Genomic DNA, 23,870 nt, shown 5'->3' with positions numbered 1-23,870 from the left:
TCTCTGGGGAGGATATTCTGCAACTTGGGAGGGATGTGCCTCTGAGAAGGTTCTCTCTTCTGCTCCCACCCATTGCACCTCACCCGGAGGGGGGGTCCAGCTGGAGAATGCCCTGAACCCCTGGCCTACCTGGTGGCAAGTCAGAATATCAAGTCCAAAGTTCAGGGGTCAATCCACACAAGCAAAGTCCACAGGTCAGGAAACACAGTCCAAGGTCAGACCAAGTAAGCCAAGTCCAGCAGTCAGGATACAAGTCCAGAGTCAAACCCAAAGCACAGTACTGCAGAGATCATGGAGCCTCCAGACTGAGGTCCATCAACATGGGCAGTTGAGCAGAAACAGTACCTCAGCTCTGCTTCCCTGTTGCACTTTGCCTGCTGATTGCAGCATGTGGGCTTGATGAGGCAGACGACCCTCACCTGTTCCATGCCTACTCCAGCTAAGGAATCAAACCCCTCCTTCCAGCGCTAGCGAGCCCCACCTGGCCAGCTAGGGAGCTGGGCCGTGGGCCCTTGCCTGCCTCTGCCTCCAGGAGACCCCTTCTGCTGCTCCCTACACCTCAGAGCCCACCATTTTCAGGGAGACAGGGGCCCCTCTGGCTCTGGTGATGGGTCCTGTGACTCTGATTCCTGCGCAGCGACCCCCATCCCTTCACCATCCTCTGTCACCCTATGAGTACTTCCTTCCCCATCCTCTGCTTGCCCCAGTGTGTTCCAGTCCTGGTTCCACCCCTTGCCAGCATCCTCTTCCTCCTCTTTGTCATCCTGACAGTTCATGAGAGAGAAGGGCTGTCTAAGAATATCTTGGGATCAAGGTACAAAGAGAGATGGTCCTTCAGGAACTTGGTCCCAAGCCATGAAGCATGATCATTTGAACTCATCAGATGATTTGGATGCCCCATGGGAACTTAAGTCTACTAGTATTATAACATCATCATCATCATCAATTACAGTGGTAATTGGTGTTACAGACGCTTCGGGTTCGGGTTACAGATGCTTCAGGTTACAGACTCCGCTAACCCAGAAATAGTACCTTGGGTTAAGAACTTTACCTCAGAATGAGAACAGAAATCTCATGGCGGTGGCGCATGGCAGCAGGAGGCCCCATTAGCTAAAGTGGTACCTCAGGTTAAGAACAGTTTCAGGTTAAGAACGGACCTCCGGAACGAATTAAGTTCTTAACCAGAGGTACCACTGTACTTTTATTACAATTTAATAATCAGCATTGCCATTTCAAAAAGCCAGTTAACCACCTGTTTCTGTCGTATTTTCACTAACACACTATGACATGGCAGATCTGTCGAAAAATGTTGAGTCACGGAAACTCGAGAGGGAACTAAGCTAGAAGGCCTGGGGTGGGCCGTCTCAGAGCCTGTCTTGAAAGTTCACCTTTAATTGAGGGAACCATTCTCATCCTTTAGGGTGGCCTGGTGAAAAACAGGCCAGAGCTCTTGCACCTTTAGCAGCTGTGCTGCTAAGGGAATTTCAGCAGGCAGAGCTTGTCCTGCAAGTTACACCTGCTGAAACTTCCTCTTCTTCGTGGCTATTAGAAGTCCAGAAGCCCTTCCCTCTTTTGCAGGTGGCTAGCCCTCCAAAACTGCTCTCCTTGAAGGAAATGGCATGGCCATCCTGTCAGTGGGAAATTCCACTGTACAGTGGTGCCTTGGTTCTCAAACTTAATCTGTTCCGGCAGTCCGTTCCAAAACCAAAGCGTTCCAAAACCAAGGTGCGCTTTCCCATAGAAAGTAATGCAAAACGGATTAATCCGTTCCAGACTTTTTAAAACAACCCCTAATGCAGCAATGTAGCATGAATTTTACTATCTAATGAGACTATTGATCAATACAATGAAAGCAATAATCAATGTACTGTACTATAAAATAAATAAGACAGTATTGTGTGTGATAAAAATTTATTATTATTTTTTTCTTACCTGCACTAATGATAGCTATTGTTTGGATGGAGGGCTTTTATCCATTTCCACGGTCACACAATCAATCAATCAGTAGCTGAACTGGGTTCCACACAGTGACAAAAACAAATTAGCAGAAAAAGCCTCAAAAACGCAAAATAAATAGCGAAAACAAAAGCGCTAAACTTAATCTGTTCTGGAAGTCCGTTTGACTTCCGAAATGTTTGAAAACCAAGGCACAGCTTCTGACTGGCGCAGGCGCCCCAGAAACAATAGCCAACAGCTGCATCGGACGTTCGGCTTCTGAAGAACATTGGGAAACTGGAACACTTCCAGGTTTTTGGCATTTGGGAACCAAGGCGTTTGAGTACCAAGGCATTTGAGAACCAAGGGACCACTGCACTCCATGCAGTTAACCCTTCACAAGGATGTTTCAAGACTTACTTTGCTTGGATCACTTCCTAACCATGTGACTGCATGCTGGTCTGCTCAGAAGTAATTCTCATTGAGTTCTTCAAGGGGGCCTTACTCCCAGGGAAGCTGTCATCGGACTACAATCTAGACAGCAATTTATTCCATTTTCCCTCTTTGCCAGCTGTTAATTTCTGCATTATATTTCCACTTTCACACAACGTAAAAGCTGCTCTTGGAAATTTAGTGGAACGCAGTGCAAGTCCAGTACTCATTTCTGCACCATTTGCTTCCAAAGAAAATCTACTTGCAAGCCTGGAAGCCCAGAAAATAATGGGAGTTTTGTATAGGGCAGTGTACCTAAATGGAGCATCAACACACAGACACCAGGATCATTCCCATTAACAGCTATTGAGCAGAGGCCCAAATGAGGCTGGTGGAGAATCACACACACACCCGTTTTGCCCCCAACACCCTACTGGTGTAAATGTAATTTAGCACGGCGTGGTGGTATACAGGTACTATAGTGTGAAAGGAACCATATAAACTGGGGCAGAAGTGCTGCCATTACAATCAGTGTACAGTGGTACCTTGGGTTACATACGCTTCAGGTTACAGACTCTGCTAACCCAGAAATAGTGCTTCAGGTTGAGAACTTTGCTTCAGGATGAGAACAGAAATCATGCTCCGGCGGCGCGGCAGCAGCAGGAGGCCCCATTAGCTAAAGTGGTGCTTCAGGTTAAGAACAGTTTCAGGTTAAGTACGGACCTCCGGAACGAATTAAGTACTTAACCCAAGGTACCACTGTAATTAATACAATCAGTGCCATGTCTAAACTCAGCCCAAGGCCACACTGCTAACCCTATCTATTTAGAAACACATCCCACTAAATTTAAAGGGGCTTACTTGCAGTTAAGTAGGGCTAGGACTGCATCCTATGTTGCAAGTCCCTTCCTGTATGGAGATACAATGAAAAATGTCCGCTATTATTCTACCCAATTGCTCAGTAGAAAGCAGATGTTCTACTCAAACACTGGGGTGATTGACAACCGCTAAATTCCCTTTTAAAATTCCCTTTTGTTTCACAAACCCAGGGCTTTTTTGGGGGGGTACCCAAGTGTACACAGTACTGGCACATTTATTCCTAGAAGAAAAGCACTGGTTAAAAGTGTGGCACTCACTGTAACAACTTCATGGTGAGGCACCTGTTTTTCTAGAAGAAAAACACTGCACAAACACTGCACAAACTTGCATTTACAGGTTCTTGTTGGGTTTTCCCTTCCACCTTGACTCAGGCCTCACTTTTAAACAGCCATGTCATCTCCAGAGAATCATGGGAACTGTAGTTTGTTAAAGGTGCTGAGATTTGCTAGGAGACCCTTATTCCCCTTGCAGAACTACAATGCCCAGAGTTCCCTAGAAAGAGAGACTGGCCGTTAAACCACTGTGGGGGATTAGGCAAATTCGCTGTGGGTTAAACCACAGAGCCTAGGACTTGCCGATCAGAAGGTTGATGGTTCAAATCCTCGCAACAGGGTGAGCTCCCGTTGCTCGGTCCTTGCTCCTGCCAACCTAGCAGTTCGAAAGCATGTCAAAGTGCAAGTAGATAAATAGGTACCACTCTGGCAGGAAGGTAAACTGCGTTTCCGTGCGCTTCTCTGGTTGGCCAGAAGCGGCATAGTCATGCTGGCCACATGACCCGGAAGCTGTACGCCGGCTCCCTCGGCCAATAAAGCGAGATGAGCGCTGCAACCCCAGAGTCGGCCACGACTGGACCTAATGGTCAGGGGTCCCTTTACCTTTACCTTTTAATACAGTGGTACCTTGGGTTACATACGCTTCAGGTTACATATGCTTCAGGTTACAGACTATGCTAATCCAGAAATAGTGCTTCAGGTTAAGAACTTTGCTTCAAGATGAGAACAGAAACCGTGCTCTGGTGGCACAGCGGCAGCAGGAGGCCCCATTAGCTAAAGTGGTGCTTCAAGTTAAGAACAGTTTTAGGTTAAGAATGGACCTCTGGAATGAATTAAGTACTTAACCCAAGGTACCCCTGTAGCTCTCAGCACCCCTGACAAACTACAGTTCCTAGAATTCTTTGGCGGAAGCCACAGCTGTTAAAAGCAGTATGATACCGTTTTAAATGCATAATGCAGATGGGCATCATTGTGCTCCCAAGATACCCTGAGGGTATTTTAGCCATGTTGGTTTTATGAAGACACCCCTGGATGGATCTTGTTATGGTTGACAGCATTTGGCTGCTCCCTCAGACAGAAAGAAATGCGAAGCCTGCCCAGAAAGGATTTAGCATTGCAATGCGCTTATTGCGAAATCCAGCAGTTAAGAAAGGCTTGTACATCTGAGATAAACATTTCATGATAAGCAGCATTCTTGGAGAGTGAACTATGTCATTGACTGTTCCACAGATAATTCTCAAGCCAAGACTGGCCTGAGCATATCTGTCATATCAGGAGAAAGTAGCACATACTTGTGTGTGTTGCCTCCTTGGCGTTGGAAAGAGAGAGAGAGAGAGAGAGAGTTCTTGAAGGTGTCGATACAGACACACACACACACACACACACTTTAATCTGCTCTAGGATTGCAAAACGAGTCTGCAGAGTTGTTGTTTAAATAATCCCCAAACCACCATGATGTATGATTTGCAAGTCATCAGCACTAGAAAGGCGTAGTCTGGTATATTTTCTAAAGAGAATGCAAATAAGATGGTTGGGACTTCCGGCCCCCAAGCCCCAGAGGAGCAAGACTGGCTCTAGCCCTGCCCACATAGCTGCATACCATAACTATATTCTCTTGTTGTTGTTGTTTAGTTGTTTAGTTGTGTCCGACTCTTCGTGACCCCATGGACCAGAGCACGCCAGGCACTCCTGTCTTCCACTGCCTCCCGCAGTTTGGTCAAACTCATGCTGGTAGCTTAGAGAACACTGTCCAACCATCTCGTCCTCTGTCGTCCCCTTCTCCTTGTGCCCTCCATCTTTCCCAATATCAGGGTCTTTTCTGGCGCAGCTCAGCCCTAATACCTACCTACATATCTCTAGATACCAGTGTGGCGTTCGCACAGGGGCCCCAGGTCATTCCACAGACTATTGACCCTGCACTATGGCTTATCCCTTCCACTGCTACTAACCAGGTTTCCCCGGTAATATATTCAGACTCAGTCAGGTTGAAATGTACAGTATTAACAAAGATTCCAGTTTATTGTGAACGCAAAGAAGTTTTAAATACTTTGAAACGCTGTAATCCGATTCACTCTCCTCTGTCTCCCCTCTGTCTCTAACTCACTCTGACTCCTATGCCTCCCACCCACAAGAAACCCACCAAACTAACTGCCCAAACCCCTGTGTGGAGCCTTAAACACAGTTTCTTATTGGTCAGCCTATTAACCCTTTCTCTCTGTCCCCCAGTACGACATCTCCATAATGAGTGGGCAAACGCCACAACCGGTTTGCAATGTTTTCTTTGGGACAAGCAGTGGTTTATCACTATGTCTCCATTTTGCAGACAGGAAACTGAGGCCGAGAGGAGCTCGCTCTGTAAAGCCTTGGGCTAGAGAGAAACTGGACCCCAGTGCTTCCAGCCCTGGTCTCTTGCGACTTAGATAGGGATGGGCGCAATCCGTTTGCCTACACACAAAATCTTCCAAATTCTTTTGACCAGTGGCTCGCAAAACTGTGTCGCGGCCAAGACAGATTAATTAAGCTGGGCTCCATCTGCACACCGAGCACACCTGAGCTCCCATGCAGATGGCAAAGAGCCAGAGAAGACGGATAAAGGCATCTGTCATTTTTGGCTTGATATCCACAACAGCATTTAACAACTTACTTGTTATTTTTCCAGGTATAAAAGTCTTTGTATTTATGAGATTCCCCAAATGGGGATTATTTCCCCCTATGTAACTCTGTGTGGTGTTTGTGTATATATCTATGTAAAGAAGTGATGAGGAATTTGTGACCCTCCAGGTGTTACTGAACTACAGACCCCATCATCCCTGACCATTGGTTATGCTGGTTGGTGCTGATGGGATTTGTAGTCCAACTGCATCTGGAAGGTCACATGTTCCCCAGTCCTGGTGTAAATGAAAGGGATATTGCTGTTCAAGTAGCAGACCTGTGTGTACATACAGTGGTACCTCGGTTTTCAAACGTAATCCATTCCGGAAGACCGTTTGTCTTCCGAAATGTTCAAAAACCAAGGCGCAAAGGGTGGTCAGTCAGTTCAATAGAGAAAATTATATAACACGACAGATATACACAGCAGAAGCCGTTCGACTTCCGAGGCATGTTCGAAAATGGAAGCATTTACTTCCAGGCTTTTGGCGTTCGATAAACAAAACATTTGGCTTCCAAGATGCTAGAAAACCGAACTACCACTGTTTCATGATTCTGTGGAACCATGGGGGGAAATTGAGGGTGTGTTCCTGGGTGTAATTTTCTGCTTCCAAAGAATTCTAACCTTTTTCTTTTTAATGCAAATGTTTAGACCTTATAGCTGCAAAGAGAATATCAGAAGCTGGAAGAATGACTCAATAATTATAATATATTGATTATACCTTGCCTTCTTCCCTGACAGAGACCCAAGGCAAGTTTACAGACAAAACAAGAACAGTTAAAAACATAGAAAAAAAATCTTATATATGTATATTCCATTAAAAACATACAAACAGCATAACACAAGCCCCCTCATTAAAAGCAGTCAGTTCCCAAAAGCCTTTTGGAATAAAGTTTTCAACTATCAACTGAAGGACAAGGAGAAAGTCACTTCTCAAATCTTCTCCTGCCAAGTAATGTGTACATAAATGCATATACCAGGGCAATGTGTGCATAAAAGGCACATGCTGGTGAAAACAGCACAGAAAAAGGTGTTACATTTGTGGAAATCGCTTTGCAAAAATGTGTATATTAGGCAAAATTGCATACAAACATGTGTATATTAGGATAAATTCACACTAAAACGCTGGTGAATTTTTACAAGCAGCTTAAAAACTAATAATCCACAAACAGAGAAATACCCATCCCATATTTTACATAAAGGTTGTGTCTTTCATGTGGAAAATGTACTCAGAATGCATAGAGTTGGACAGGACATTGTGCAACAGAATGAGATGCTATGCAATGGGATGGAAGAAAACCTATGATCAATTGCCAACAAGACCAAAACCGGATGAAATCAGCTGCTCAGGCCATCCCTCAGCTTTTTATGGCTTGGAACTAATAACCATTATCATCTGCTAATTTCTGCCAGCCAAACGACTGTCCAAGGGGATATCTCAGGGCTGATTCAGATTTGGCAAGCTTACAGGCCTGCACACACACACACACACACACACACACACCTCAGGGTATTTCGTGATGTATTCCCCCTCTTTACCCTTTATGACTCCTACCTGCAGGAATGTGGCAACACCTTTGCCACTACAAAGCACAAAGCAGCTCTTAAGATGCGGTAACTTTACATAGGAAAACTCCTTCAAACAAAAGAAATCCTGGCCGATAAGAGGGAGAGGCAGGGAGAGGGAGAGAAAGTCCTAATAAATCACAGACATTTGTAGTACTGCACAAGTGCAGTCTCACTTAGTTCAAGAGAAAACAAATCATTTCATACGCTGGCATCGTATGTAACATTACTACCGTGAAAGGAGAGGTGTTTATTGCGCCAGTCTATTCGAACAGAATTGTCACAGAAGGTGCTTTCCTAACAGGCACAGATGGTCATTGCCTTCTACAGCCTCAAAGTTGGTGTCTGAGACCAACCGGAGGGGGTGGGAAACCTTTGAAGGTCAAGGGCCACTTTCCATTCTGGAAAACCTTCTGGGGGGCCACATGTAACTGGTGGTCAGAGCCAGTAAGAAGAGCGAGATAGTTGGCTAGATTCTACACAAATTTCCACACCCCTCTCTTTCCTCCATCCTGGGCAAGCTCTGTTATATATTAATATATATCCTTTTAGTTTATTGCCTGCCTTTCACCCTAAGGTCCCAGAGCAGGTTATAACAATTCAAAACACAACATCGAAACCAGTTTTGAAATAACATCCACTAATAAGTTTCAGTGATTGCTTGCATTGCACTTCACTTTCAAATCTTTCTGCATTATCCCTCTTAAAGGCCGTTTTCTAAAAATGTATCATTTCTCTGCTCATATCCAAAGGTATCATTCAGTTAAAACAGTAAGGCTTCCATCAGCAGAACAGGGAGGTTGCCAATTTTTGGTGTTAAAGGGGCAGATGTGTCCCAGGCTGCCATGCACAGACACTCAGCTGACCAGCAATCCAAATCTGCAAAGAAAACATCTTTGCAAAATGCCATGGAGTTAGCAGTTGACAATGGACCAGAAACCCAACACACATCCTGTCTTCCTCCTGCCCCTTTAAAGAGAGAAGTGCTCTGCAGAAACTGGCAAGTGAAGCTGTTTAGGGCATGGAACTAAGCCAAACCACCTCTTCCTTGCGGCAGATGAAACTGCTGGTAAGAGGACAGCTACCCAGCCGGTTCAAAAACTGTGAACCCTAACCCTAAAGCCACGTGAAGATTTCCTTCGTTCAGAAAGTAGCACAGTGTTTTTCCCTTAAAAACATTTGCACCACAAGGTAATGCGCGGTTGCCTTTTCCATCAATAATTTAGAAGCAACTTTAACAAAAGTAGGCCAACAAGGAAAAGGTGTTAACTTTCAAATTTGAACACGTATAAATATATGCAGTTCTGGGCTGTGTCGATAAAGTGATTGCTCTGCATTTGATTTGTCCGCTTCCAGGGTGCATTTTCCCAGAAATGGTTTTCCTTCATCTGCCCAGCAAAGCCTAGAAGGACGGGTCTTCTTTCTAGAAATATGCAGACTCTTTCCCCAAAATATATATTGGTGGAATTTAAATGGCATCCCTGTAGCTTCCCTTGAGATTTTTTTGCAGCTGATTTTCACTTGAACAAAACCTTCCATATTCCCCCTCCAAGTTAGCTTCAGATAAGGATGTAAAAAGAGCCCTGTAGCAGGATCAGGTCCATCTAACCCAAGATCTGGTTCTCACAGTGATCAACCAGATACATATGGGGATCCACAGGCAGGACCCGAGTGCAAAAGTTTTGATTCCCGGCAGCTGATATTGGAACTGATACTGTGCGTACTATGTGGCTAGCATGACTCGTAGCAAAGTCATCCTCCACGAATTTGTCTGATTGTTGATTAAAATCAATGTAACAAATAGAAACAAACCACTGGCAGACCCAGAATCCAGCAGCCTTTCTCAACCTGTGGGTCCCCAGATGTTGTTGGACTACAACTCCCATCACCCCTAGCTAGCAAGGCCAGAACTCAGGGATGATGGGAGTTGTAGTCCAACAACATCTGGGGACCGACAGGTTGAAAACCACTGAGGGATCTGGAACAAGATTCCTTCACTGGCAACCACGACACAGGCCGATTTAATTGTGACTGTCACTGTGGATCATTTTGTAGCCATTTCCCTCTGGCCCGATCCACACAACTGCCTCAAGGGAAAGGAGGAAGGCTGTTGTTCACCATTCTTGAACATGGACAACCACAGGTCTGAGAGTCCCCCAAACCTGGACTGGAGTTCAAATTCCACCTCCTGATCTATGTCAGTATTTGGTGAATTAATGGCTGCCAGATTCTTCTTTTAACTGTCTCCTGTGTCCTTAGCAACACGCAGAAAAATAGCTGGCAATCTTGTTTTGGCATGCAAATAAGAAATAAGGGAAGTTTCTCCCTTCTATTTTTCTATGCATCACAGACTACTTCAAAAGATGCAAAAGCAAGATCAGTTATGAAAATAAAACAAGGGTAATCCTAGATATGTTTTCTATTTTAGTATATAGTATTTCAACCATGGAAGATGTGGTGGTGACCTCCAATTTATTTATTTATTTATTTAATTTTAGTTACTTACTTACTTACTTACTGGTAGGTAGCCATGTTGGTTTGAAGCAGTCGAAATAAAAAATTAAAAAACTAGTCCAGTAGCACCTCAGAGACCAACTACGTTTGTTCTACGTATACCTAGAACAAACATAGTTTATCTCTGAGGTGCTACTGGACTAGTTTTTTAATTAGTTATTTATTTAGTTGGTTTTTACATGAAAGTGCCTCAAAGTGGCTTAAGAACCAAAAAAGTTGAAATGGAATATAAGGAGAAGAATATAATAGGAACCTAAAATGCTCATCCATAAAATATATATTAAAAGGAGAGCTCCAGCCCACTCCAAGGTGAGCATAAAAAGAGGCCACAGACATAGTCAATCACCTTCCAGATCAAGGGCCAAATGGTGTGTTTTAAAACAACAACAAAGTTTTAGGACATCCCCTTTGAAAGTGCAGGAGGATAAAGCTATCAGTGGTTACTTGTGCAGTGAGCCAGTGTGGTTTGGTGCTTAGAGTATCGGACGAGGAAGAAGGAGAACATGGTTTAAATTCTCACTCAGCAATAGAGTTCACTGGGTGACCTTGGGCCACTAATAACAGCAAGAGGGGGATATTGCCCTTGTGGCCTGCTTATAGGTTGTTTTTGGGGTTTTTTAATGGGTGCTGAGAGTTGCTAGGGGAGGTTAAGCAATACTTTTTAACCCACAATAAAACTAGAATGGCCATTCTTGCAGGGAAAACCACTGTAGCTATCCTTCCGAAATTTGGCTGGGTTCATGCCTTCCAAAAGAGCAACAGTGCTAGCAAATTTCATCAAATTCTGTCCAAAAATAAAAAGTTAAAGTTACCAACCACTTTGCCTGGAATTTTGCAGGCTTTATTTAGTGTGTGTGTGTGTGTGTGTGTTTGTGTGTGTTTTCTATCCACTTCTGTCAAAGGGGGGGGAGAGATGTTACAGCAGTACCTCAGGTTACATACGCTTCAGGTTACAGACTCTGCTAACCCAAAAATAGTGCTTCAGGTTAAGAACTTTGCTTCAGGATGAGAACAGAAATGGTGCTCCGGGGGCGCGACGGCAGCGGGAGGCCCCATTAGTGGTGCTTCAGGTTAAGAACAGTTTCAGGTTAAGAACGGACCTCCAGAACGAATTAAGTACTTAACCCGAGGTACCACTGTATTTTATTTTCCAATTGTGTGTGTGTGGATTTAAATGGACCCAGAGCTAAATCAGGCAGTCCACAAGGTGTCTGAGGCAGGCTGTTTCCTGAAGCATCAAACTGGGGTCCACACTGAATCCTGTGGTTTGTTCAGACCCCTCCGACAATCCCTTTCCTCCTTTCTGCTGCCTTCCTTACTTCTTCCTGTTAAGGGTAAAAATGGTCACCTTTTTTATTACTTAGTTATCAATGGCCATTTGACTTTTGAACTGACCTCTACAGCTGTCTCTTTTAGAGCAGTTTTTGTGTGTGCAATGATTACAAAATGATCATGTTTAGATCACAACATAGATGTTTGAGTGGGGGACTAGGAAGTGGGAAACCTGAATCAATCTGCACATCCTTGAAGCAGACTTCAAATCTCAACAGTCGTGATAACATCTCTATGAAGACATGCATCAGAAACCTTCATTCTCCTTTTACACAGAGTCAACAACAACACAAAAAGAAAGAAAAAACCTGGCAAATCTCACTGTCAGATTATGCATAAATATGCAGTTTCCCTAAGGTGTGATCTTATACTTTTCACACATTATTGTTTCATGCTGAGCCAAAACACTAATCTTTCCACAGTTCCAAAATAGCTTGCCCCCCTCCTATTATAGCACTGCCATAGAAGCAATACAGTTAAGTTAGCATGCAGGGCTTATTGGAAATAACCTTGAATAAGCAACTGGTAAGGGAGAGGCAAGGGACGCAGGTGGAGCTGTGGTCTAAACCACAGAGCCTAGGACTTGCTGGTCGGAAGGTTGGCGGTTCGAATCCCCGCGACGGGGTGAGCTCCCGTTGCTCAGTCCCAGCTCCTGCCCACCTAGCAGTTTGAAAGGATGTCAAAGTGCAAGTAGATAAATAGGTACCACTCTGGCAGGAAGGTAAACGGCATTTCCGTGTGCTGCTCTGGTTTGCCAGAAGCAGCTTAGTCATGCTGGCCACATGACCCGGAAGCTGTACGCCGACTCCCTCGGCCAATAAAGCGAGATGAGCGCCGCAACCCGAGAGTCGGTCATGACTGGACCTAATGGTCAGGGGTCCCTTTACCTTTACTTTACTGTATATACCACTTAATCGACAACAATGAAAACTCCTCAAAGTGGTTCACATCAAATGACAACAAGGACTGATTCAGGAAGAATGCCCTCGGGAAGAGCCTAAGAGCAGGATCTGGACAGCACCCTCATGTGCTGTTCCAGTGTTTTTTGTGGAACACAAAGATGAGGAGCAATTGCTAGATCATGGGTAGGCAAACTAAGGCCCGGGGCCCGGATCTGGCCCAATCGCCTTCTAAATCTGGCCCGCGGATAGCCCGGGAATCAGCGTGTTTTTACATGAGTAGAATGCACCCTTTTATTTAAATTGCATCTCTGGGTTACTTGTGGGGCATAGGAATTCATTCATTCATTTATTTTTTCAAAATATAGTCCGGTCCCCCACAAGGTCTGAGGGACTGTGGTCTGAGGGACTGCTGAAAAAGTTTGCTGACCCCTGTGCTAGATCATTAAACCAAGTGATGAGGATCAGTCACTGCCCTGCTCCTAACCCCAAAGCTTTGAAAGGAGCTGCCATACCTAAAGCTGTGAAACTTTGGCTCTATGTGTTGGAAACTTGGAACATCTTGGCAGCGGAGTATTCTCAGCTTCCGCTTCCTGCGGGCTGCTTTGGTAATGCGTGTACCTGAAGGCTGATTTGGTGGTGTGCTGAATGGAGTTCCCAGAGTAGATTCAGAGGAAATTACTCACACTTACGGCCCCACTGAAATGAAATTCGTCATGACTAATTTGCCCCCAATTAATTCATAGAACCGTAGAGCTGGAAGGGAACTTGGATGTGTCATATAGCCCAACCCCTACTCAGTGAAGGACCAGCAACAGACAAGGTGACTATGCTGCTGTTGCTACAGCATCCCTGATGGACAACTCTCCACCCACTGCCTGCATAGGAGAGCTCATGACTTGGGCTGGGTGATATCTGGTTTTCAACATTGTGATATATCACCATCTCAGCATCGTGATACACCAATATTTCACAAGGTCTGAAATAAGGATGGAGCTATATAGAGGCTTTGGGTGGCTTCATGGTTTTTCCCCGCACTGTGATTTTTGCATAGCGCGCACACATCGTGATTTTTGATATATTGCCAGGTCAAAAATTATGAAACTGATATCACAATATGGATTTCAAGCCAGTTTTGGACAATACAGTGGTACCTCTGGATGCGAACGGGATCTGTTCCAGAGCCCCGTTCGCATCCTGAGCAGAATGCAAACCACGTCTGTGCGTGTGCAATTCGCCACTTCTGCGCATGCGCATGACATCATTTTGAGCGTCTGCGCATGCGTGAGTGGCAAAACCTAGAAGTAACCCATTCAGTTACTTCCAGGTCACCGCAGAACGCAACCTGAAAACGCTCAACCTGAAGCGTATTTAACCCGAGGTATGACTATATATTGATATATCACCCAGCCCTACGCATGACTTCCATGAGGCAGCCCAGTCCACTGCCAAACTACCATTAGGAAGTTTCTCCTAACATTTAGCCTCAATACAGTCCTCTGTAATTTCCACTTATTGCTTCCAGGTCCACCTTCTGAAGCCTCAAAGAACAAATCTGCTTCACTGCAACATCAGTGGGAATTGAAGCATAACTAAATTCCTCTGGATTCAGCAGCTTACATTTACCTGTTGACAAACCCACATGGGTATCTTCCACTCTTGCCGCCCTTCCTAACTCAGCCTCTTGGAAGGAACTGTGCAGGCTCCAACAGATGGGATAATGGCTGCAACACAGGTGAGCATGCATGGATCTAGATATGTAGCAAACTTGCGGCCCTCCGGGTATTTTTGGACTCCAACTCTCATGAGCCCCAGTCAGTATAGCCCAGGGGAAATGAGAGCTGAAGTCCAGTGTCCTGCACTGGCTGGATACAGAGGAGCAGTGGGAGGCACCAGATAAGGAACAACCAAGGGAAGAAGGCTCAGAGTCAGGGGATTGGCGGTGGGATGATGATGAGGGGTCAGAGGAAGAAGAAGGAGCAGACTTGGAGGAGGAGGTGTTGGAAGCTCAAGAGGCAACAGGGTTTCATGAGCAGGAAGAGGCTGTGGCAGAGAGAAGTACAGAAGCAGAGGCAGAAGCAGAGGCTGGAGAGGAGGGGAGGCAGAGGTGAGTCAGGCTGCTGAAGAATCCAGGATGTCTCCCCCTCCTGCTGTGACCAGCTCCCCCCACCCCCGGTCTCCCAGAACCAGAAGAGGTATGAAAAAGGCAGAGCAAAGACAGACAAGGCATCAGAGTCTCGGATTGATTGGGAAGGTCCCAAGGGAGGAGGAGGCTTAAGAAGTCCCATCATAGGGGCAAAATCTGTTCTCTCTAGGCCTCAGCTGCCTTGTTTCTTTGAATAAAGGGTTAACTTCACTGATGCCATGTGAGTTATTGCTGACACATGCCCTGACATCCATCTGGAGGGCTACAGGTTCATCCTCTCTGATATAGATATAGATACAAATATAGATATAGACGTAGACAAATGAATCCACTGGCCATTTATTTTTTTCAGATTGAAGCTTGTTATTTTCCATCTGAAAGTACAATAGGAAAGAATGGCTTCATCTATATCTCCTATTAGGAGATGGCTTGCTGATGGGGTCAGTTAGCCGACAATTGTCAGGACCAGTGGGTGCATCAAATAAAACTCTAAAAGGGACTGCTGCGTCTGTGACGCATCCCAGTAGGCAGCAGTGCTCTGGGGCACTCAAGTTCGATTTCCCAGCCTCACTGGAGGTAGGTTTAGGAGCAATAAGAGAGTTCTGTATTTGATACACGGAGCCAAAGTGGCATTCTTACAGTCTCAGGCCTCCTGCACAGATGGAAAAAGCAGCGGGGGATTAGTAAGGAAGAAAGTAATTGTCCTTGAGTTCCTGAAAATCGCCAATATTAATGGATTCCATTGTAGATTACCTGTGGGCTTCCATCTACAGTTTGAGACCAATATAAAAATAGAAGGAAACGGGGAGAGGCAGAAGGGGAAATGCTGTCATAAATGTTAGAGAAGGACCTCTTCAGACTGTCAAAAGGCATATGCTGTCGGCAGGCTGAGAGAAATCTAAGTGCATCTGTGCTCTTGGAGAGAGGCATTTCAGAACAAAGACATGGGTAGGCTTTCGACCAGCAGAGAACAGAGAGGGAGTGGGGTCAGTGGGGGGAATAAAGTGCTGACCTCGGACAAAAGAGCTGGGGTTCTGGACCTGCTGAGGATGTGTCACAACCCAGGGTGTCTGAAGCTGAGTCGCCATCCTTTCCTGGAGCAGTGAATTCTGCCTATTCCATATCCTGACACCTCCACCAGTAGGATTAACCTGTGGGAACCTTCCAGTTCAGCTTGATCTCCTGTCTGGACATTGTTGTGATGTGCATATTCCTGCCCCACAGCAAAGTTTGTCTCGGTGGAAAGCAGGGCAAGTTGGAATAGGATGGGCAGCCTGTGGCTCGGGACACTAGGATTTAATGTTTATTATTACGGCCAAACAGCCAGCGTACTAGGCTTACTTTCAAACATATAGCAGAGAGGAGTAAAATGAAAAATAGAGGAAAGGTGGCACATACAGGCAGGCAGGCAGGCAGACAGACAAAGGGTCTCCTTTTGTCTCCAGCCCCACAGCTTCTTGGTCCCAGTTTGCCAACTGCAAGTAAGTGAAACCCAGCAGATTATTCCTCCACACGCCATGAGACCCTTAGCAGAAGGTTCCTGACCCCTGAACTAGATGTCACAGAAAGGATCTTCATAAATGCCCCTCCGTTTGCTTACTGACTGCACCTGATGCTCCATGTGCCCCAATATTGGTGTGCGCTTCTGCCTCCTGACTGCCACACTTGGGTTTGCTGATCGGAAGGTTGGTGGTTTGAATCCCCGCAACGGAGTGAGCTCCCGTTGCTCTGTCCCAGCTCCTGCCAACCTAGCAGTTTGAAAGCATGCCAGTGCAAGTAGATAAATAGGTACCGCTGTGGTGGGAAGGTAAACGGCATTTCCGCAAGTTCTGGCTTCTGTCATGGTGTTCCGTTGCACCAGAAGCGGTTGAGTCCTGCTGGCCACATGACCCAGAAAGCTGTCTGTGGACAAACGCCGGCTCCCTTGGCCTGAAAGCAAGATGAGCGCCTCAACCCCATAGTTGCCTTTGACTGGACTTCACTGTCCAGAGGACCTTTATCTTTACATTTCACACTGCTTTTGCCTCCTGACTTCCACACTGCCATTGAAAGATCTGGATGGGGATCCTAAGGGCTTGCAGCTGAAATATGTGGTGGCTCAAAGGTCCTCACCTATATATATAGGCTAATGAACTTACATTTTGTTGAAAACAAAAAGAAAGGAAAATCATATTGTAGCAGCATGAGACCTGGCTACTCAGTTTTTGCTCAGACGAAAAAATTCCCCAGAAATTTAAAAATGGCTATTTTCTTCAAGAAACCCGGGAGAAGTAGGATTTGATGCCATTGTTCATATGTTAAAGAAAGTAAAAGATTGTCACAAAGATTATGCACATAATCTAAAAAATAAAATAAAAAATCTAATCTACCAACCCTTAAGAGCGTTGCAACGTTCCACAACAAAAGAAGGGTAGCTGAAGCCAGTGTTTTCAGCATAATGCTGAAATTGCTATTTTCCCCCCATTGCTTCTAAGTGTTGTGACTTTTCACTGGTAGATCTTAAAACTCCAGAGCACATCAGCAGCGAAGAGTGAAAATTATGTTCACAGTACGTGGTGGTATCATTATTAGTACTCCTAACATTCTGTCACACTCTGGTATGATGGAACCAGAGTGGGGCTGTGCAGATATGAGCTGGCAGTAATTTGAGTTGTAATTTGAGAAGCAGTTTGGAGGAAGGGAGGGGATTTCCTCCAGACACCGGAGTCATGAATGATGGGGAGGGGCTGTAGCTCAGTGGGAGAACACCTGATTTGCATGCAGAAGGTGCCAGGTTCAATCCCCGGGCTCTCCAGGTAAAGAGACTCAAGCACCTGCCTAAAACCCCAGAAAGTTGCTGCTACTTCATGTAGGCCAGTGGTTCTCAATCCTTTTTCTCTGGGCCACACTTTCAGAATAAAAATTTGCTTATGGCAGTTTTTAATTGATATGAAGTACACTGGAAAACATCAAGAAAAACTAAGACCATGGCCACTGGTCCCATCACCTCCTGGCAAATAGAAGAGGAAGAAATGGAGGCAGTGAGAGATTTTACTTTCTTGGGCTCCATGATCACTGCAGATTGAGACAGCAGTGACAAAATTAAAAAGATGCCTGCTTCTTGGGAGAAAAGCAATGACAAACCTAGACATCATATTAAAAAGCAGAGACATCACCTTGCCGACAAAGGTCCATATAGTTAAAGCTATGGTTTTCCCAGTAGTGATGTATGGAAGTGAGAGCTGGACCATAAAGAAGGCTGATCGCCGAAGAATTGATGCTTTTGAATTACGGTGCTGGAGGAGACTCTTGAGAGTCCCATGGACTGCAAGAAGATCAAACCTCTCCATTCTTAAGGAAATCAGCCCTGAGTGCTCACTGGAAGGACAGATCCTGAAGCTGAGGCTCCAATACTTTGGCCACCTCATGAGAAGAGAAGACTCCCTGGAAAAGGCCCTGATGTTGGGAAAGATTGAGGGCACACGGAGAAGGGGACGACGGAGGACGAGATGGTTGGACAGAATTATAGAAGCTACCAACATGAGTTTGACCAAACTGTGGGAGGCAGTGGAAGACAGGAGTGTCTGGCATGCTCTGGTCCATGGGGTCACGAAGAGTCGGACACGACTAAACGACTAAACAACAACACTGGAAAACAAAAAGAAACAACTCCTAGTAGATGTGATGATACACTGGGCTAAAGTTTTTGGATATAATATTCAATTAGAATCATGGGAAAGGTTATAGAAGGATAGTATTAATTTTACTGCATGCAGTGCACTTAAAGAAAATGTTATGAAAATGATCTATAGATGGTATTTAACACCAGCTAAACTTGCTCAGAGTGGCTAACATCAAATATATAACATATTACCATAAAATCAAGCATTCAATTAAAATACATCTTAAAATCAAATCAGAATCCAAGTGAAATCTAATCAGATGGCAACCTGCAAATTAGGGATGGGGACCTTAAATGCTCACCAGGCCTACCTGTTTATACTGATCTTTTATGAGCCTGTGAGAAAAGTTGGGGGGCACTTTCATGCCAGTTCATATAAGGAGAGATGGGGAGTCAGACTGTGCCTTGGCCAAAGGCCTGGAGGAACAGCTCCATCTTGCAGGCCCTGCGGAAAGATGTCAAGTCCTGCAGAGCCCTAGTCTCTTGTGACAAGCGTCCCACCAGATCAGGCCATGGCCGGAAAAACCCTGGCTCTGGTCGAGGCCAGCCTAACCTCCCTGTGGCCCGGGATCTCCAAGATGTTTTTATTTGAAGACCGTAAGGTCCTCCATGGGGCATACCAGGAGAGGCAGTCCCATAGGTACGAGGGTCCTAGGCCGTATAGGGCTTTAAAGGTTAAAACCAGCACCTTAAACCTGATCCTGTACTCCACCAGGAGCCAGTCCAGCTGGTATAGCAGTGGATAAATGTGATCCCGCGGCAAGGAAGTAAGTGGTGAGTACAGCACAATAAAGTACAGCACAACTCTGTAAACCCATTGGGATCCTCGCCGTATGCTACAAGCCATTTTGCGCAAACGTAATATAAATAACTACACTTTATAAGTGCAGCAAAGCATCTCCTAGACCACACTGGGCAAGTTGAGAAACCACACAGAGCCTTGAAGTGAGTGAACTTGAAACTGTCAACGTCTCTCCACTACTCTAACCCCCAGTCCACAAAAGAAGTCAGCTCTGCACACTTTGCAGCAGGCATTCGAGGCAGCTTACAATTTGACCAAAAGTGCTAATGAAGGATGCCAATGCAGTGTTCATTTTCAGATCACGTAGGATTATCGAAACACAGCCAATTAATGATTGCTCTTCTTAACAAACCACTTAGCTGAGATCTTGCCGGATATTACCCTATCGAAAAAAATACCATGAGCATCTTTTTCTTTCCCTGCAACTGCTGCCAAAATAGTTGCAAACTTCTTTTGCAATAATAAGGCATCCCTTCTGCTTTCTTTTGAAAGTGCTTCATCTACCTTTGCAACGTCTAATTGAACTTCCTAGAACAGAATCTCAAACACAACCTTGTGATCTTTCCCAGGGAAAGATACGAAGGGATGAGCATGCCATGCTTGCTCAGAATCTGGAGAGAAGCCTAAAGAATTGGTTTAAAATACTTCTTGTTGGCTTTAGTGGGGCTTCAGGCAGAATCTAAATTTAAATCAGCTGGGGCAAGGAACCTGCGAAACTTTTGCTCTACGGATATTCAAATGCGACAGAGATGCTTTCTGGAGCTGAGCTGAGCTTCAGCTTCCTACTGGATCTCTCCATGTCCATTTATTTCAGCTGTTTTCAGATCTGGAAAGTTGCCTTTGGGGTGCCTGTCAGCAGGGCGCAAAGGCAGTCTTCCTCGCAGCCAATATTCATGGATACACTGGCTCTGGAACTGGAGGCTCCATTGGGCTGAGATTTACCATCTCTCCGTGAAGCTTGCATTCCAGGTCTTTGAAGCTGCATGTAGCAAACAGTAGCACACCTTCCTTGGGACCCATTTAAAAAGTCAGAAAAAGCAAGCAAACTCTCTTGGGTTCACAAAGCTTTTGAAAAGCAGACTTACTACTTTGTCTTTGGACTTGGTCTAAAGTGCTGTGCTACTGTTGCTGTTTTGGATTCCTCTTGCCTTCCTCCCCCCCCCCCAAACTCCTCCTCTGATGACAAACACAGCTGCCTATATCTTCATATCTATATCTATGCAAAACTCTTCTCGATTTGGAAAGGGGAGGGAGGGGAGAGATTCTAACTTATCTTGGGAAAGGTGCAAAAATCTGCTAGCGTACAAGTCACACCCTTACAGTTCACAGTTCACAGGAGACATTTTGCAAAATGCATTTGCTTCCACGTTTCAAATAAAATAAATAAAATGAAATTGAAATTTAATTGCAGCATTATATGCTTGCAAATCTCCCCGGTTGACTGATAGAAGCTTGTTATTAGGAAGCAAAAGGCAAATAAATAAATTAATAATCCTGGGAGCGTCTTGGGATGTGGCACTTATTTATGAGCAAGGAGGAGAAAACAGCCCCTCCGTCTTCGGCAGATTCCCACAGTCTCCTTATCCGAAAATCCCAGAGATTGCTATTGGGTCTGCCCTTGGCCAGAGCACAGAGTTGAACAGAAATCCCTAGGGGGGAATCTGTCCATGTTGTTCTTGACAAAACAACCTCGGTTATTCTAGGATCCCAGCCGCGTTTGTTAGAATAAAGTCCCTGATGTGAGTGCGCTTCACTCTCTCAAAAGGCAAAGTTCACTGCAGTTGTGTGTCCCCCATGCAAAGCTTAGCTTTGAGAGTTTAAATACTCATTGCATCCATTGATTTAGGATTACTTTTTCTTTCCTTTCTGACTTTTCTCTCTCCCTTCCTTTTATTGGGGGGGGGAGGGAAAGAGCAAGAGTAACAGCTGCAAAAAGACTGTCTCCGAGTCCTTTCTCAGCGAGCCAAAGCGTTTTAAGGAGGAATGAATTTTTTTAAAAAATGGAAAAAATAGCAAAACTTGGAAAGAAGAACATTCCTATCTGGAAAGTATGTCAACAATGCCTTTCTACTACTGCTGAGGCTACTATTCTCCGAATGGTGGATCAATAATACTCTGCAAAGTGCAAGCAGACAAACACATTGATACGACAATGAAATTTTCCCCCAAAATATAACAAGCCCCGCTCCTCATTTTTTCCCCTTAATAAGCTGGGGTGGATACCTAGGGAAGTGGGGGGAACAAGCAAAAAACCATCTCCATCCGAAGGGATGCTTTTCCATTCTCCCTCCCCACACAGGCGTACACAAACAAAGCCGAGGCAATTAAAATAATTTAATGCTTCCTGTCTGAGGGATCCCGGGGGACCAGGAGCCCAGTCCAAGATTCAGGAGAGAGAGCGAGAGATTTTCCCCCCTTCTCACACAGTCGCTCAGCTTTCTAGCAACATACACAGAGACACCCCAACCCCAAACTCTCCCCACGCTGCAGGGAGATCAATAAAGAGGAGGAGCCTTTCTGGACCAGACCAAGAAAACCATCTCGCTCGCTCTCTCTAACCCAGTATTCTGCTTCCAGCGGAGGACAGCTGGGTTTAGCTCCGAGCAGGGGCCACGACAGAGAGGCCGGGGAGGCGGGCCAAACCGAGCTGCAAAGTTTTTGAAAGCGCCTCGCCAAGGGTCCCATTGGCGAGGCGCGCATGGCCTCGCTGGTGCATGCATGCATACCTCTTTCTCTCTCTCTCTCCAGCACCGTGGCCAGAGGAGGGTGGGGTGGCATGATCCAGGTGCGTGTCTGCCAGGGTGGGGAAGAAAGGGGGCAGCAACTGAGATCTACACACACGCCAAAAAGAGAGAGACTAAAACGCAGGGCGATATGGGGCTCCAATCTTGCGCGCCACTCCTTCGCTCTCCATCCGCCTCCCTCATCTCCTTGCAGCCAGTTGTAAACACAACACTGAGCACCGTTTGATCCGGAGCGATCCTGGGAAAGTGTTGCGGGGTGGAGGGAGGGATCCCTGCCAAAGTGCAGCTCCCACCAGGACGGCTGGTTCCCCAGCAGATCCCACCCACCCACCCTTCACACGCTCGCGCAGAGAAAGTTCTCCGCGGCTCCGTCTTTTTGCAAAAACCTACCCGGTTTTCCTCTCTCGGGCCTGGGGAGATTCGGCCGTCAGACGCGGAGATGGCGAAGAGCGGCAGAGAGATATACTGGAGGGAAGGAAGGAGGGAGGGAGAGAGATACCGTCTCTCTCTCTCTCTCTCTTTTTCTGTCTGTGCCTTGATCTGCTGGCTTCCCTTTTTCTCAAGGACGAGGTGAAATCCCTTAGCTGGTCATGAGGCGGCTGGAGAGACAAACAACACCACAAGGCGAGCGCAAATGACAAAAGCGGGTGGGGTGGGGGAAGAGATCCAAGAAGTGGCAGGGGGGGAGAGGGACGCCCGTGCAAAGAAGGAACCCTCCCGGAGAAGCGTGCAGGTTAATTGCGTGCGCGTGTGAATGCGTGCGTGGAGGAGATGCACAGACACGCACGGGCGTTCGCTTGCAAAAAAAAAATTAATAATCTCGCAATAGATGCTGGAAGTTACTTCCAGCCTCCCCTCCACGTGATGTGATGTTTTGTTGGGGGGAGGGTGGCCGGGACTGGAGATGGTGCCCCCTATAGATGGATGGGGGGGGAGAGAGATGAGTCGCCTTTTTGCACATACAAACACCCGGTTGCTGTCTTCCTCTGATCTTTTTCGCTCTTCCCCCCTCTGCCCAACTTCCAATAGGATCACCTCCACCCTCCAGACCTCCCAGCTGGGGCGAAAGACAGGCCGATGCCGGGGCTGGGGCTGGGGGGCGGAGCTGGGGTCTCTTTTCCCCCCCTCCGCCCCGCCCTCCGCCCCGCCCTTCCTGCCAACGTGCTGCGGGGGCGGATTGTAAACAACGGAGCTGGTAATTGACGCGGGGCGAAGCGGCGCGCGGCATGGACGCGGGGGAGGAGAGGGGGGCGCAATTGCTTCAAAGGGTATTCCCCCCTCCCCCTCTTCAATGCAAAAAAGGACCGAGGAAGGAAAAGGAGAGTTAATGGTATTCCTCTTTCTATTCCTTCCCCCCTTCTGTGAGCGTGGAGGGGGTCCCAGAAGGAAGGAACACACACCCCGGCTCTCAGATTTCCAGAATTATTTCAAATATATTATCATGTGGATAATCTGAGACACGTTGCAAAGTGCGCAGGAACTATCCATCTTCAAATATATATATTTCGTAAGAAATTAGCCTGCATCCTACAAAAACAAATCCATGCCCCCCTTTTTTGTAGATTTAAAGACTCATCGACAACATGGTGTTCGCGCGCCCGCCGTGCAGCAGGATCCTAAACTTGTCTGTTCAGGCGCAAGTGCCGCTGGGAACAGCGGGGCTTACTCCGGAGCAAGTGTGCACGGGATCGCAGCAGCCTCAGAGCGCAACCTGCAGCGCGTCTGCTGAGAAAGAAGCGCTGTTGAATTCAGAGGGGCTTATTCCTAAAGCGCTGGACCTACGCTGGGATCCTACGCATATCAGCGAGTCCATCGGGGCTTACTCCCGAGTAAACATGCGTAGAGTCCGGCTGGACTTAGAGATACGCCTGTTTTCGTCAACTCGTTGCCTGTTGCTCTCGTCCTCCACCCCCCCCCGGCTGAAAGTTAGATTGTAAGCACCTCGGGGCAGAGACCTGTCTATTTTGCCTCTCGGTCCGTCTGCAAGGCTCCTTGTAGGCTGGTGATCTGGGAGCTATCCCCATCGGATCATTTCCCC

The 23,870-nt window shown here is 46.3% G+C and overlaps 1 protein-coding gene across 2 annotated transcripts in view; it reads right to left on the bottom strand.

Annotated features, from left to right (window-relative positions):
- Positions 1–22,486, bottom strand: part of SOX5 (SRY-box transcription factor 5) — a 783,822-nt gene extending 761,336 nt beyond the window's left edge. For both annotated transcript variants that reach the window (XM_082238845.1, XM_082238846.1), the window contains exon 1: positions 22,223–22,486. The gene's annotated coding sequence lies outside the window, so the exon portion shown is untranslated. The remainder of the gene's footprint in view (positions 1–22,222) is intronic.
- Positions 22,487–23,870: the final 1,384 nt, after the last annotated feature.

The sequence above is a fragment of the Podarcis vaucheri genome, assembly GCF_965113315.1.
Source record: "Podarcis vaucheri genome assembly, chromosome: 10".
In the NCBI taxonomy this organism is placed as follows: Eukaryota; Metazoa; Chordata; class Lepidosauria; order Squamata; family Lacertidae; genus Podarcis; species Podarcis vaucheri.
The sequence above is the reverse complement of the archived record's forward strand: the minus strand, read 5'-3'. Positions and strand labels throughout refer to the sequence as shown.